Raw genomic sequence first — 16,718 nt, 5'->3', positions numbered from 1 at the left:
ATTAGTTGTCTCATCTACCTCATTTATGTGTAGAAATACGTGACTCTTCAGATACTCTGTTGTAATAAACCGGAGAAAGAGACCTGAGCAGTCTCAAAATCTTGCAATTTTATCTTCATCTTTTCAGTTAGCCATTAAAAGGTATCAACCACTAAGGAATATCATTTTAAAATCTTCTATTTACTGGCTGACTTGATACAAATATATCTTTCACTTCAAAATATGCAGTAGGAAAGAAGATGTTACAATCACCTGCTCCTGTTATTCTGCCTCTTCTCTGGCATTCTATTCATGAACCTGAAAGCTCAGGAAGAACAGTGCTGTAGGTCCTCTAGTAGTGCCTTGATGGAATTATGAGATGACATAGATAATAAGTTACCGGTAAGTGGTAACAGATAAAACCTGGGATAATCATCAGTGGATGCATTATAGAACAGCTCCTTGAAGGTGTGCTTTATGTAGGGGAGTGAAGTGAACTTCTGCTGCCTGTGACAACCAGTGAACAATAGGCGAGGAACAAGCCATTTACTGGGTTATTGAGCAGGGATTATCAGGGGACGATCATTACTTTGCTGCTTTTATGTGTCCTAGTTTACTTGAATTCAATTTATTTGCAGTTTGGTTGCCCGTGACAACCTGGCTTTTATCAGCCACAGCGCTACTCCGCGAGTGAAAGCTTTAATTACCTCCTCCTCTCCGAATCGTCCCTCATAAGCATGCTGTAAAAAAAATCAATATGCAATTCTGCTATAATCCAGTGATTTATTGTAGGGCAATAAGGTCCAAACAGAAAAATTACTTACCCTAGCTAACAAAAATGAACCTTAAAGATTATGCCAGTTAATATAGTTTTCCAGAATCTCTAGCTCTTTTTCTGGTGCAGAGCTCAGGGTTAAATAATACAATTCTTGTTGCCTACAGTCACCACTAGAGGGAGCGTCAGAGCTAATTGCAATGTGTACTATTAAGCTTAATATATACTCAGTATGCAGTAAGCTCCCCCTAGTAGTTATGCACGTAGTCTCATTTTATCATGTATTTCGGTGCAGGGAATTTGAAGCTCTGAATCAGCAAAAAGAAAGCTCTGACTTCTATAAAGATATATTAGAAAATTAGCCATCTCTCCCTGCAACTTTAAAGGGAACCTGTCACCGGGATTTGATGTATAGAGCTGAGGACATGGGTTGCTAGATGGTCGCTAGCTCATCCGCAATACCCAGTCCCCATAGCTCTGTGTGCTTTTATTGTGGAAAAAAAAATATTTGATCCATAAGCAAATTACCCTGAGATGTGTCCTGTACGTAAGATGAGTCCAGCATGAAGGAGCGCAGCACCGCCTTGCATCCTCAGAATCTCCTCCTTGCTCCCCGACGTAATCTCGTGATGCGCGAGCTAGTGCATGCGCAGTGTCCTCATAGTGTTCCTTCCCTGTGCTGGCATCAGCCTCAGGGAACAAACAGTGCATGCACTAGCTTGCGCATGGCGAGATTACGGCGCTCTGGCTGTCTGACGTCGGGGAGCAAGGAGGAGATTCTGAGGATGCGGGGCGGTGCTTCGCTCCTTCACGCTGGACTCATTTCACGTACAGGACACATCTCAGGGTAATTTGCATATGGATCAAATCGTTTTCTTTCCACAATAAAAGCACACAGAGCTATTGGGCTACTAGCGACCATCTAGCAACCCATGTCCTCAGCTCTATACATCAAATCCCGGTGACAGGTTCCCTTTAACCATGATTTTACAAATTATATCTAGATCTAGAGTTATATTATTTCTTCCACTCCAGTCATAGATGTATTTGCACCACACAGTTATTTGATGTAGGGTTTATGTCCATGCATTGCTACTGACAGATTACAAGTACTAACATACAAAACTGTGAATACAGCTCTTTGTAAAGTACAAGGCAGGAGCATACACAGATCTTTTAGGGCCCCATAACAAAACTTAGTATATGCCACACCTAGTTTCCCAGTATATGTGTGTCAAACACTCCTAGGCAACAGATAATGCAAAACACGACTCCCTGGATTTCTGATAAATTCATAGATTTTTTTGTGGAGAAGAGACTTTTAAGAAAAAAAAACTAGTAAATAAAAAAATGTCTAACCCACTGTCTCTAATTCTAGGTTTAGAAAAAGTGGAACAGGTGCTTCATAAATATGGCAGTCAGTCTGTATATCATTTTTCTCAATGTATTTGCACCAGATAATTGACATTCATAAAACTCCTGCTTCTCTTTAAACTGAATATTATAAAACTGTCTGCCTGCCGCCACCACTAGGTGGAGTTCAGTGCAGAGCAATTTATACAACTAGCATTGTTTTAAATGGAAGTTGAAAGTAAGTTCTTTGCAATGTACTCCCCCTAGTGGTAGGTAATGGAAAATACAGTGAATACAGGATTGTAGTTCTAGGGAATGCCGAGGTTGCAAGTAAATATGGGACACCCTACTGCTGCCATGATCTGTTAAGTGGCGCTATATAGTACCCCTGTTTTAATAGCAATAGTTGAATTACAATATAGTGTCTATTAAACTTACAATGCTGGTGGACAGCAGCAACCTCACCTTGTGAATCGTGAGATCGTCACCTGCAGAATGCTACTTTCTAATGAGCATGACCTCTGCAGATAGGAATCTCTGAAAATGTCTACAGTAAGTGTTTGGAAGAGCACAGCACAAATCATACTGAGAACACGACTTGTTTTGACACTGGAGGTCACAGCAGTGGGTTCTGTCTGATTATGGCTGATATGAAATAAAATAATAGCTCATTATTAGAAGTTCCTGAAGGAGAATTTACATAGAAATGTCAATGCCCCAGAGTCAATTCTAAAAATACTAGTACTCCCTTCTGTGTAAGAGGTTGTTTTCCTTCCGGTCAAAACCTAAAAGCCCATTAGCAGAAGATCCAGTAATTAGAGCAACACTAGAAGATGACCCCCTCACACACACACACACCTGGTTCTGTAGGATGGCTACATACATAGGGAGGAAATTTATCACGAGGGGATGTTTGAAGTCAGTTTTGCTTGAGTCTGCGTTGGTGTACTTTATGCCACATTTGTCAAATGTCTCATGTTGTTTGATGAATTTGTCTCATCCTTACACCTTTGTCTACAAAAGCTACTCCAATTTTTCTACTCCTCTCTCCTAATGGAGAGAGCTTGCAACTTTAAAAAAAATGTCTCAGTGATAAATCTGGAGTGAACCTCAATTACCGTAGCTAACCACACCACCCACTTTTATTTAGAAATTGGAGTAAGTGATGTAAAAATAGAAAAAGACAAAATTGTTTTTCACAAGCGAGCCCAAAAAGGTCGCAAAAAAGACAGAATTCTGTAGTGAAAGCATCAGGGTCATAAGTCTTCCACAAAATACTGATTGAAGGCTGCGATATACCTGTTTCCACAAAATACTGATTAAGGGGTTCTATATACCTGTGTCCACCAAATATTGATTGAGGTCTGTGATATACCTGCTTCCACAAAATACTGATTTAGGGGTTTGATATAGCTGCTTCAGCAAAATACAGATTGAGGGCTGCAATATACCTGCTTCCACAGAATACTGATTAAGGGCTTTGATATACCTGTTTCCACCAAATATTGATTAATGCCTGTGATATACCTGCTTCCACAAAATACTGATTAAGGGGATTGATATATCTGCTTCCACCAAATATTAATTGAGGGCTGCGATATAGCTGCTTCCACAAAATACTGATTAAGGGGTTCGATATAACTGTTTCCACCAAATATTGATTGAAGGATGCGATATACCTGCTTCCACAAAATATTGATTAAGGAGTTTGATATACCTGCTTTCACTAATTATTGCTTGAGGCCTGCGATATGCCTGCTTCCACAAAATACTGATAAAGGGGTTCGATATACCTGTTTCTACCAAATATTGATTGAGGGCTGTGATATACCTGCTTCCACAAAATATTGATTAAGGTATTCGATATGCCTGTTTCCACCAAATATTGATTGAGGCCTGCGATATACCTGCTTGCACAAAATACTGATTAAGGTGATTTTTATACCTGCTTCCACCAAATATTGATTGAGGCCTGCGAGATACCTGCTTCCACAAATTACTGATTAAGGGGTTTGATATACCAACTTCCACCAAATACTGATTGAGGGCTGTGATATAACTGCTTTAAAAAATACTGATTCAGGGGTACGATATACTTGTTTCCACCAAATATTGATTGAGGCCTGCAATATACCTGCTTCCACAAAATACTGATTTACAGGCTTGATATAGCTGATTCTACCAAATATTGATTGAGGCCTGCGATATACTTGCTTCCACAAAATGCTGATTAAGGCGATTGATATACCTGCTTCCACCAAATATTGATTGAGGCCTGCAAGATACCTGCTTCCCAAAAATACTGATTAAATGGTTTGATATACCTGCTTCCACCAAATACTGATTGAGGGCTGCGATATACCTGCATCCACAAAATACTTATTAAGGGGTTCGATATACCTGTTTCCTCCAAATATTTATTGAGGGCTGCGATATACCTGCTTCCACAAAATACTGATTAAGGGGATTTTTATACCTGCTTCCACCAAATATTGATTGAGGCCTGCGAGATAACTGCTTCCACAAATTACTGATTAAGACGTTTGATATACCTGCTTCCACCAAATACTGATTGAGGGCTGTGATATACCTGCTTCCACAAAATACAGATTAAGGGGTACAATATACCTGTTTCCACCAAATATTGATTGAGGCCTGCAATATACCTGCTTCCACAAAATACTGATTTATGGGATTGATATACCTGCTTCCACCAAATATATATTGAGGCCTGCGAGATACCGGCTTCCACAAAATACTAATTAAGAGGTTTGATATGCCTGCTTCCACCAAATACCGATTGAGGGCTGTGATATTCCTGCTTCCACAAAATACTGATTAAGGGGTTCGATATACCTGTTTCCACCAAACATTGATTGAGGCCTGCGATATACCTGCTTCCAGAAAATACTGATTAAGTTGTTTGATATACCTGCTTCCACCAAATATTGATTGAAGGCTGCGATATACAGTACCTGCTTCCACAAAATACTGATTAAGGGGTTCGATATACCTGTTTCCACCAAATATTGATTGAGGCTTGTGATATACATGCTTCCACAAAATACTGATTAAGGGGTTTGAGATACCTCTTTCCACCAAATATTGATTGAGGCCTGCCATATATCTGCTTTCACAAAATACTGATTAAGGGTATTGATATACCTGTTTCCACCAAATATTGATTGAGGCCTGCGAGATACCTGTTCCACATAATACTGATTATGGGGTTTGATATACCTGCTTCCTACAAATACTGATTGAGGGCTGTGATATACCTGCTTCCACAAAATACTGATAAAGGGGTTCGATATACCTGTTTCCACCAAATATTGATTGAGGCCTGCAATATACCTGCTTCCACAAAATACTGATTAAGGGGTTTGATATACCTGCTTCCACCAAATACTGATTAAGGGGATTAATATACCTGCTTCCACCAAATATTGATTGAGGCCTGCGAGATACCTGCGTCCATAAAATACTGATTAAGGGGTTTGATATACCTGCTTCCGCAAAATTCTGATTAAGGGGTTTGATATACCTGTTTCCATCAAATATTGATTGAGGCCTGCCATATATCTGCTTCCACAAAATACTGATTAAGGGGATTGATATACCTGCTTCCACAAAATACTGATTTACAGGCTTGATATACCTGATTCTACCAAATATTGATTGAGGCCTGCGATATACTTGCTTCCACAAAATGCTGATTAAGGCGATTGATATACCTGCTTCCACCAAATATTGATTGAGGCCTGCAAGATACCTGCTTCCCAAAAATACTGATTAAATGGTTTGATATACCTGCTTCCACCAAATACTGATTGAGGGCTGCGATATACCTGCATCCACAAAATACTTATTAAGGGGTTCGATATACCTGTTTCCTCCAAATATTTATTGAGGGCTGCGATATACCTGCTTCCACAAAATACTGATTAAGGGGATTTTTATACCTGCTTCCACCAAATATTGATTGAGGCCTGCGAGATACCTGCTTCCACAAATTACTGATTAAGGGGTTTGATATACCTGCTTCCACCAAATACTGATTGAGGGCTGTGATATACCTGCTTCCACAAAATACAGATTAAGGAGTACAATATACCTGTTTCCACCAAATATTGATTGAGGCCTGCAATATACCTGCTTCCACAAAATACTGATTAAGGGGTTCAATATAACTGTTTCCACCAAATATTGATTGAAGGATGCGATATACCTGCTTCCACAAAATATTGATTAAGGAGTTTGATATACCTGCTTTCACTAATTATTGCTTGAGGCCTGCGATATGCCTGCTTCCACAAAATACTGATAAAGGGGTTCGATATACCTGTTTCTACCAAATATTGATTGAGGGCTGTGATATACCTGCTTCCACAAAATATTGATTAAGGTATTCGATATACCTGTTTCCACCAAATATTGATTGAGGCCTGCGATATACCTGCTTGCACAAAATACTGATTAAGGTGATTTTTATACCTGCTTCCACCAAATATTGATTGAGGCCTGCGAGATACCTGCTTCCACAAATTACTGATTAAGGGGTTTGATATACCAACTTCCACCAAATACTGATTGAGGGCTGTGATATAACTGCTTTAAAAAATACTGATTCAGGGGTACGATATACTTGTTTCCACCAAATATTGATTGAGGCCTGCAATATACCTGCTTCCACAAAATACTGATTTACAGGCTTGATATACCTGATTCTACCAAATATTGATTGAGGCCTGCGATATACTTGCTTCCACAAAATGCTGATTAAGGCGATTGATATACCTGCTTCCACCAAATATTGATTGAGGCCTGCAAGATACCTGCTTCCCAAAAATACTGATTAAATGGTTTGATATACCTGCTTCCACCAAATACTGATTGAGGGCTGCGATATACCTGCATCCACAAAATACTTATTAAGGGGTTCGATATACCTGTTTCCTCCAAATATTTATTGAGGGCTGCGATATACCTGCTTCCACAAAATACTGATTAAGGGGATTTTTATACCTGCTTCCACCAAATATTGATTGAGGCCTGCGAGATAACTGCTTCCACAAATTACTGATTAAGGGGTTTGATATACCTGCTTCCACCAAATACTGATTGAGGGCTGTGATATACCTGCTTCCACAAAATACAGATTAAGGGGTACAATATACCTGTTTCCACCAAATATTGATTGAGGCCTGCAATATACCTGCTTCCACAAAATACTGATTTATGGGATTGATATACCTGCTTCCACCAAATATATATTGAGGCCTGCGAGATACCGGCTTCCACAAAATACTAATTAAGAGGTTTGATATGCCTGCTTCCACCAAATACCGATTGAGGGCTGCGATATTCCTGCTTCCACAAAATACTGATTAAGGGGTTCGATATACCTGTTTCCACCAAACATTGATTGAGGGGTTTGATATACCTGCTTCCACCAAATACTGATTAAGGGGATTAATATACCTGCTTCCACCAAATATTGATTGAGGCCTGCGAGATACCTGCGTCCATAAAATACTGATTAAGGGGTTTGATATACCTGCTTCCGCAAAATTCTGATTAAGGGGTTTGATATACCTGTTTCCATCAAATATTGATTGAGGCCTGCCATATATCTGCTTCCACAAAATACTGATTAAGGGGATTGATATACCTGTTTCCACCAAATATTGATTGAGGCCTGCAATATACCTGCTTCCACAAAATATTGATTAAGAAGTTTGATATAACTGTTTCTACCAAATATTGATTGAGGGCTGTGATATACCTGCTTCCACAAAATACTGATTAAGGGGTTCGATATACCTGTTTCCACCAAATATTGATTGAGGCTTGTGATATACATGCTTCCACAAAATACTGATTAAGGGGTTTGATATACCTGTTTCCACCAAATATTGATTGAGGCCTGCCATATATCTGCTTTCACAAAATACTGATAAAGGGTATTGATATACCTGTTTCCACCAAATATTGATTGAGGCCTGCGAGATACCTGCGTCCATAAAATACTGATTAAGGGGTTTGATATACCTGCTTCCGCAAAATACTGATTAAGGGGTTTGATATACCTGTTTCCATCAAATATTGATTGAGGCCCGCCATATATCTGCTTCCACAAAATACTGATTAAGGGGATTGATATACCTGTTTCCACCAAATATTGATTGAGGCCTGTGAGATACCTGCTTCCATAAAAAAATGATTAAGGAGATTGATATTCCTGTTTCCACCAAATATTGATTGAGGCCTGCGATATACCTACTTCCACAAATACTGCTCTTCTCTAGGGACTTAGACACAGGGTAATTTTGAAAATGACAGGTAGAGGAAAAGGCAGGCTGTTCCGCAGGGGTGGTAGGGGTCGGGCAGGTGCACCAGGCCGAAGCCTAAGTGGGAAGTTGGAGAAGGCGTGTGCGATTACTTCAAAGTACGCACCAGAGTTGGTTGAGTGGCTCATTTAGCCTTCCCCTTCTGCACCCTCCTCATCCTCTGTATCAGCACCCTCCCCACTTTCTGCTGTGTGCACCCCAAAAGACACCACCATCACCATATCGCCTTCACTCGAGTCAGAGGAATTATTTTCCCATCCATTCCCAGAACTTACCGATGCGCAGCCATTCTTGACATCGGATGAGGAAGAGGAGGTAGCAACGACCGCCACCCAGCGGTCTGTATACAGTACCCAGATCAGCCCAAAGAAGAGAGGTCCCCACTGTTGCTGCCTACTCCAAGATCTCAAATATCAGTGGTGACGATGATGACGTGTCGATGGATGTCACGTGGTTGCCCACAAGAGAGGAAGAATAGAGGAGTTCATAGGGAGAGACGGAGCAGCAGAGAGGGAGGAGAAGGAAGAGAATCAGGAAGAGCTCGCAGGGCACAGGAGGCAAAAAGCTGACTGCAGATATATCTGGAGCGAGCCATCCACCATGCACGGTCACTTCTGGCACTCCCAGGACGCCGGCAAATGGCTCCACAGTGAGGGCTTTTTTTAACGTGTCAGCTGCTGACAATAGTGTTGCCATCTGCAGCCTGTTCTGTGAACGCATAAGTCGCGGTAAGCCCAACACTCACCTGGGGACAACCATCTTGAGAAGGCACCTGGCCTCCCATCACCGAGCCCAGTGGGAACATTGCCGTCAGAACCCACAAAGCCACACTTCCGGCGCTCCACGTCCTGCCTCTTCTCCTTCTCCTCTCTCCTCCCATTTGTCCTCCACTACACCTTCCACCGTGCCGTCGTCGCGTTCATCTGGCAGAAGGCAGGCTTCCGTGGCCCAAATGTTTGAGCGTAAAAATGTTATGATGCCGGATAACCCTCTTGCCCAACGGCTGACCGCTGGCTTGTCAGAACTGCTAGCCCGCCAACTACTGCCATACAAAATGGTGGACTCGGAGGCCATTAGAAAATTTGTGTCCATTGGCACACCGCAATTGAAGGTCTGCGGAAGGAAATATTTCTCCCAGAAGAGCATCCCAGAGCTATATAGCCATGTTCAGGTGAATGTATCTCTGGCACACAGTGTCGGTGCCAAGATACATCTGACCAATGACACGTGGTCTAGCAAACACGGGCAGGGAAGGTACATAACTTTTACTGCCCACTGGTTAAACCTTCCTATGGCTGTCAGGCATGCAACCCATGGCATCAGTGTGGATTTGGTGTTACCGCCACGGATTGCATGCAGGCCTGCCTCTTCTTCTCCATCCTCCGTCTCCTCCTCAGCTGACTCCTCCTTTTCCACTGCTACCGCCTCTTCTGCTGTGCCTCCCAAGCTCCCCAGAACCGTGCCTTAGGCTGCTTTCACACTGGCATTTTGGCTTTACGTTTGTGAGATCCGTTCGGGGTTCTCAAAAGCGGTCCAAAAGGCGGACACCAAAACGCTGCTTGCACGCTGCTTGTCCGTCTGATGAAACTGAGTCAAACGGATCCGTTCTGACACACAATGTAAGTCAATGGGGACAGATCCGTTTTCTATGACACAATCTGGCACAAAGTCCTCCATTGACTTTCAATTGTGTTCAAAACGGATCCGTCTTAGCTATGTTAAAGATAATACAAACGGATCTGTTCTGAACGGATGCAGACGGTTGTATTATCTGAATGGATCCGTCTGTGCAGATCCATGACGGATCCGCACCAAACGCGAGTGTGAAAGTAGCCTTAGTCTTGCAGCGATTCGTTGGCAAATACCCCGGATCCAGGACGTCTTGCGGCAGGCCAGGAAAATGTTTGGCTATTTTAGAAGATCTTACCTGACCATGGCTCGTCTTGCTGACGTTCAGCGGCGACACCACCTGCCCGATGTGCTGGAACTCCACCTTGTATATGCTTGAAAGGCTGCTCCAACAGCAATGTACCGTTAACGACTACCTTTACGAACTCTGCAGGAGGACAGGCTCTGGGGAGCTTGGTTTCTTTTCACAGTGCCAGTGGATGCTCATGCACAACGCATGTAGACTTCTGCGGCCATTTGATGAGATCACCAAACTGGTCAGTCGCAGCCAGGGTGCAGTTAGTGACATCATACCTTATGCCTTTTTTCTGGAGCGTGCATTACGTTGTGTCATTGATCAAGCCACAGGGACCCCTGTATAAAAAGTATAAAGGGCAAGGACCAGTACTGGGTGGGAACGTACTTAGACCCCCAGTACAAACACTAAATGGCGGAGGGCTGGCAGAATGCAGCATTTCCAGGCATTGCTGAAAGAGATGCTGCATACTGCTGTTGTGGGCACTGACAGAGGAATTTCCACCCACAGCGAAACAGGTGCGGGTACCAATCCTACCGCAACTGCAAGAAGAGGGCGGTTTGAAAATGTGTTGGTCACTTCGGATAGGAGTTTATTCTTGCACCCAACCCATCGACAGCCGCCCTCCGGATCCAGGCTCAGGGAACACCTAGACCGACAGGTGTCCGACTACATCGGGTTAACGGCCGACGTGGACGCTCTGAGAACCAAGGAACTCCTGGACTACTGGGTGTGCAGGCTTGACCTGTGGCCAGAGCTGGCACAAATTGCCATGGAACTCTTGGCTTGCCCCTCGTCGAGTGTCCTGTCCGAAAGGACGTTCAGTGCAGCAGAGGGGATCGTGACCAATAAGCGCACTCGCCTAGCTCACGACTAGGAGGAATTCACCACCTGTGACGACCACGTGAAATTGAATTTCCTCATGCCAGCCCACACATATCCGCCACAACCCAAAACAAAGAATGGTCCTTGTCTTATGTATATACAGCTGCATAAAAGGCCTTTACTTTACTTTAATTTTTGGGGCTTCTACTCCATTGGCTACAGTAAAATTTGTTTCCAGTGACCACCTAATGTACCTCCAGCCACATAATCACAAGTTCTTTTCTGGCAGGTGAATGCCTAATTGTTGGGGCCTGTACTCCCGTGGCCTAAAATACATTTTTTCTAGGCTCAAACAGGGCACATTTTTGAGAGTTTCCCTTTAAGGCTACTTTCACACTGACGTTTCTTGGTCCGCTTGTGAGATCTGTTTCAGGGCTCTCACAAGCGGCCCAAAACGGATCAGATAAGCCCTAATGCATTCTGAATGGATAAGGATCCGTTCAGAATGCATCAATTGGGCTGTGTTTGGTCTCCGTTGCGTTTTTTAAAAGGTCACTAAAACGCAGCTTGCAGAGTTTTGGTGACCGTCTGACTATGCGGAGCCAAACGGATCTATCTTGACTTACAATGTAAGTCAATGGGGACGGATCCGTTTTTCACTGACACAATATGGTGCCATTGAAAACGGATCCGTCCACCATTGACTTTCAATGTAAGTCAAGACGGATCCGTTCTGACTTAGACTTTTTTTTTAATGAATAATGCAAAGGATCAGTTGTGAACGGATACAAGCATTTGCATTATGGGTGCGGATCCGTCTGTGAAGATACAAGACGGATCTGCACCAAACGCGAGTGTGAAATACGCATAAAAATGGCCCCTGATTAAAATATATATGTTCGTCCATCACTACTGTAGACAATACAAGTGACTACAGCCCTGATCAGACAGTCAGTGACAGAATAAACATTTACATTTAGTGATATAGCTAATTGGTGCAGAGTTTGTTGCCCAGATGTATTCAGCTTCTCACTTTATCAACATTTTGAGAGCCTATATACCTGTACTAACACAAACTCATTTTTTTGCCATAGCTGTGCCCTGAATAGAATAGCAACATATACGGTTGCCCATGAATACAATGTCACATACTATGCCCCCTGAAAATAATGCACTGCACACAATGCCCCTAATGTTAGTACCACACACTCAGTCCCCCTATATATAGTGTCACACTCTGTGTTCTGTGTATATAGTGCCACATGCTCTGTACCTCTATATGTAGTACCACACCCTCTGTTCCCCCTATGTGTAGTGCCACCCACTCCATGCCCCCTGTATATAGTGTCACACACTGTATGCCTCCTGTACAGTTGATATAAAAAGTCTACACACTCATGTTAAAATGTCAGGTTTCTGTGATGTAAAAAAAAATGAGACAAAGATTTCAGAACTTTTTCCACCTTTAAGACAGCACTCAATCTTTTTGGGTATGAGTCTATCAGCATGGCACATTTTGACTTGGCAAGATTTGCCCACTTTTCTTTGCAAAAACACTCCAAATCTGTCAGATTGCGAGGACATCTCCTGTGCACAGCCCTCTTCAGATCACCCCACAGATTTTCAATCGGATTCAGGTCTGGACTTTGGCTGGGCCAGTCCAAAACTTTAATCTTCTTCTGGTGAAGCCATTCCTTTGTTGATTTGGATGTATGCTTTGGGTCGTTGTCATGCTGAAAGATGAAGTTCCTCTTCATGTTCAGCTTTCTAGCAGAAGCCTGAAGGTTTTGTGCCAATATTGACTGGTATTTGGAACTGTTCATAATTCCCTCCAGCTTAACTACGGCCCCAGTTCCAGCTGAAGAAAAACAGCCCCTTGGCATGATGCTGCCACCACCATGCTTCACTGTGGGTATGGTGTTCTTCTGGTGATGTGCAGTGTTGTTTTTGCGCCAAACATTTCTTTTGGAATTAGTGGCCAAAAAGTTCAACCTTAGTTTCATCAGACCATAACACCTTTTCCCACATGCTTTTGGGAGACTTCAGATGTGTTTTTGCAAAATGTAGCCTGGCTTGGATGCTTTTCTTTGTAAGAAAAGGCTTTCATCTTGCCACTCTACCCCATAGCCCAGACATGAGGAATACTGGAGATTGTTGTCACATGTACCACACAGCCAGTACTTGCCAGATATTTCTGCAGCTCCTTTAATGTTGCTGTAGGCCTCTTGGTAGCCTCCCAAACCAGTTTTCTTCTCATATTTTCATTAATTTTGGAGGGACGTCCAGTTCTTGGTAATGTCACTGTTGTGCCATTATTTCTCCACTTGATGATGACTGTCTTCACTGTGTTCCATGGTATATCTAATGCCTTGGAAATTCTTTTGTACCCTTCTCCTGACTGATACATTTTAACCATGAGATCCCTCTGATGCTCTGGAAGCTCTCTGTGGACCATGGCTTTTGCTGTGGGATGTGACTAAGTAAATTTCAGGAAAGACCAACTAGAGCAGCTGAACTTTATTTGGGGTTAATCAGAGGCACTTTAAATGATGGCAGATGTTTGCTGACTCCTATTTAACATGATTTTGAATGTAATTGTTTAATTCTGAACCCAGCTATAAGAGGGTGTACACACATATGCAACCACATTATTTTAGTCAGTTTTTTTTCTTCCCTCCACCTAAAAGATTTCAGTTTGTTTTTCAATTGAGTAGTACAGTTTATAGGTCACGATAAAGGTGGAAAAAGTTCTGAAATTATTTGTCTTTGTCTCATTTTGTTACAGCACAGAAACCTGACATTTTAACATGGGTGTGTAGACTTTTTATATCCACTGTATATCCACTGCTGTATATGCTATATATCTGTACATACCACATGTATTATACCCAGTACCTCATATATAGGTACACTGCTGGAAATACTATATATCCGTACACACTGCATCTATTATACCTCGTATTATAAGGTATAACAGATTAATTTATACCATGTGACCATCGGCAACATGTGACCTTTGACGTCACAACTCCTTTTACCCATTCCATTCTAGTCTGGTAGAATCTAAAATGGAGTGGGTAAAAGGAGGTCACATAATGCCAATGGTCACGTGGTATGAGGTATAAAAGGAGGTCCTTCCTCTGGAGTCAGTGATCTAGGCTGAACCCTAAACCGACCAGCTCTAAACCCTAACTCTACCCTTACCCCTAACCCACATATCTACAAATCTCATGTACACTTTGCAGATTTTTTTCTGCATGGAAATTGACCTGCCATGCAGATTTTCTAAATCCACAGCATGTCAATTATGTTTTAGCTGCAAGTAGGAGATCTGATGCACAGTGACTACATGTCTCCTTTTACCCACTCCATTCTAGGTTTTACCAAAACTACTGGAGAAGCCCTTTCCTCCAGGTCTAGCATCACCACTCCTGTCATGCAAGTTCCCAAAACAGATCAGACATATTGGGAGAATACTGCTACCAGTGTGAGGGAGGGGTTTTCAGGGGACAATAATGCTGCCAGATGGGTGGGAAGAATAGGGTGAATACTGCTGCCAGTAGGGAAGGGAGCAGATTGGGTCACCAGCTGGCAGTTTATTACTGCTTCTGCCTTTTCGTTTGCTTGGTGCATAGTGCTCAATGAGTTATTTTTGTTTGTTTTTTTACTTTCCATTCAGTTTTAGTTTTAAAAGGGGTTTTTCTCTGGATAGGTCATCAAGTATCTAATCGGTGGGGGTCTGACACCCAGGACCCCCACCTATCAGGTGTTTGAGAAGATAGTGTTCACAGTAGCACTGTGGCCTTCTCTCAGCTTTCCCTAGGCCATGTGACGACACATTCATCGGTCACATAGCCTAGGCGCGGCTCAGATCTATAGAAGTGAATGGAGAAAAGCTGTGAAACCAAGCACAGCCACTATACAATGTACGGCGCTGTGCTTGGCGAGCATGGAGAAGGCTGTGGCGCTACTGGAAGCACCGGTGCCTTCTCAAACAGCTGATTGTCGGACCCTCACCTATCAGATACTGATGATCTATCTGGAGGATAGGTCATCAGTATAAACTCCTGGAAAACCCTTTGAATTATAACATTGTAATCTCACATTTCTTGGCCAATTTTGTTTCGGGCCATTCTTGAGTCTTACAGGATTATTTAACCAGCTTTCCTAGAACCTTGAATGACAAACCTGCTTAGATATGAGGTGATACCTCCCCAGTTCAAGCAAAGCTATTTAACTAGGATTATAGGTCTCTAGGGCTAGCTGGGTTACAATATGTGTGTTTGCAGTATTGTCTCCATATGGTTGTCACCCAACTTTTCGTAGAACAGATAAAACTAAGAAATTACTCTTTTTTTTGTGTGTGGAGGGGGGGATGGTGCTGGTGGCAATGCTCTTTAAGACCTCCACTATAATTTGCTATATCCTTTGTATGACATGCGGATCTGACTATATTAACGTGTTCACGCTGAGGAGTGTGAGAACATTGCAGCTTTCACCGCTGCATGTGCCCTCGTAGCCTGTACTTATCTGTGCTACATTCTCATTTCTCTCCGGGTCTTGAACAAAGAGTTTCGCTTCCTAGAATCCTGCCTGACACAGCTGTGTTCCCAACATATTTAATTCATGACTCAATTATCACTTATATCCAAACAGCCATCTTCGTCCCTGCCATGAGGGATCAACATCGGGTGGGTGTCTGCTTAGAGCCCTGTCTGCACGTTAACCAGGGTTATTTACTGAGGACGTAACCCTATTGCTTGGGTAACAGGTGTCGAATGGCAAAAATGTCTCCATATACAATATATTACAACTTCTCCATACACCTGGTCCATTAGCAGTTAAAAAAGGGATGATTTTCTCCCAATGTTAATCTTAAAAGGATATCTGGTTTGTAAAACCCTATTAGGCCACCTGCACCTGTTGTGGAATACCTGTAGTTTTCCTACACAGATTCCCTTGTGGAAAAACTGGAGCCTAGTAAAGCATTTTTTGTCTGTCTTGCTTCCTTTAAAAAAAAAAAAAAAAAAGAAGGCCAGCTTTTAGCTTATTAGCGTTACAGAATTCCATTATAACAGAATATAACGGAATGCAAAACGGAAGCCTTTAAGAAGTTTTCTGTTTTGCTCCATCTTATTACATGTCTATGCGGGCACATAATGGTTCTGTTTGTTTTCATTATACATGACAGAAAAAATAGTCCTGTCGACAGCCTTGGGTCCGTTCGACAGGACTATTTTTTCTGTCATATACAGTATAATGTAACCAAACTGAACCGTTATGTGCCCCCGTAGAATGTATTAGGACAGAGCAAAACCGAATCCTTCTTAAAGGCTTCCGTTTTGCATTCCGTTATGTTCCATCATAATGCCTCATTCACACAGTCAGTATTTGGTCAGTGTTTTCCATCAGTGATTTTGAGCCAAAACCAGGTGTGGCACTAGAGCAGATCTAGAACAGGAGCAGATCTTTCCCGTATACCTCTTCTCTGTGTAGTATCCACTTCTGGTTT

This window comes from Bufo gargarizans, chromosome 2, assembly GCF_014858855.1.
Source record: "Bufo gargarizans isolate SCDJY-AF-19 chromosome 2, ASM1485885v1, whole genome shotgun sequence".
Classification (NCBI taxonomy): Eukaryota; Metazoa; Chordata; class Amphibia; order Anura; family Bufonidae; genus Bufo; species Bufo gargarizans.
Note: the sequence above shows the minus strand (reverse complement) of the source record.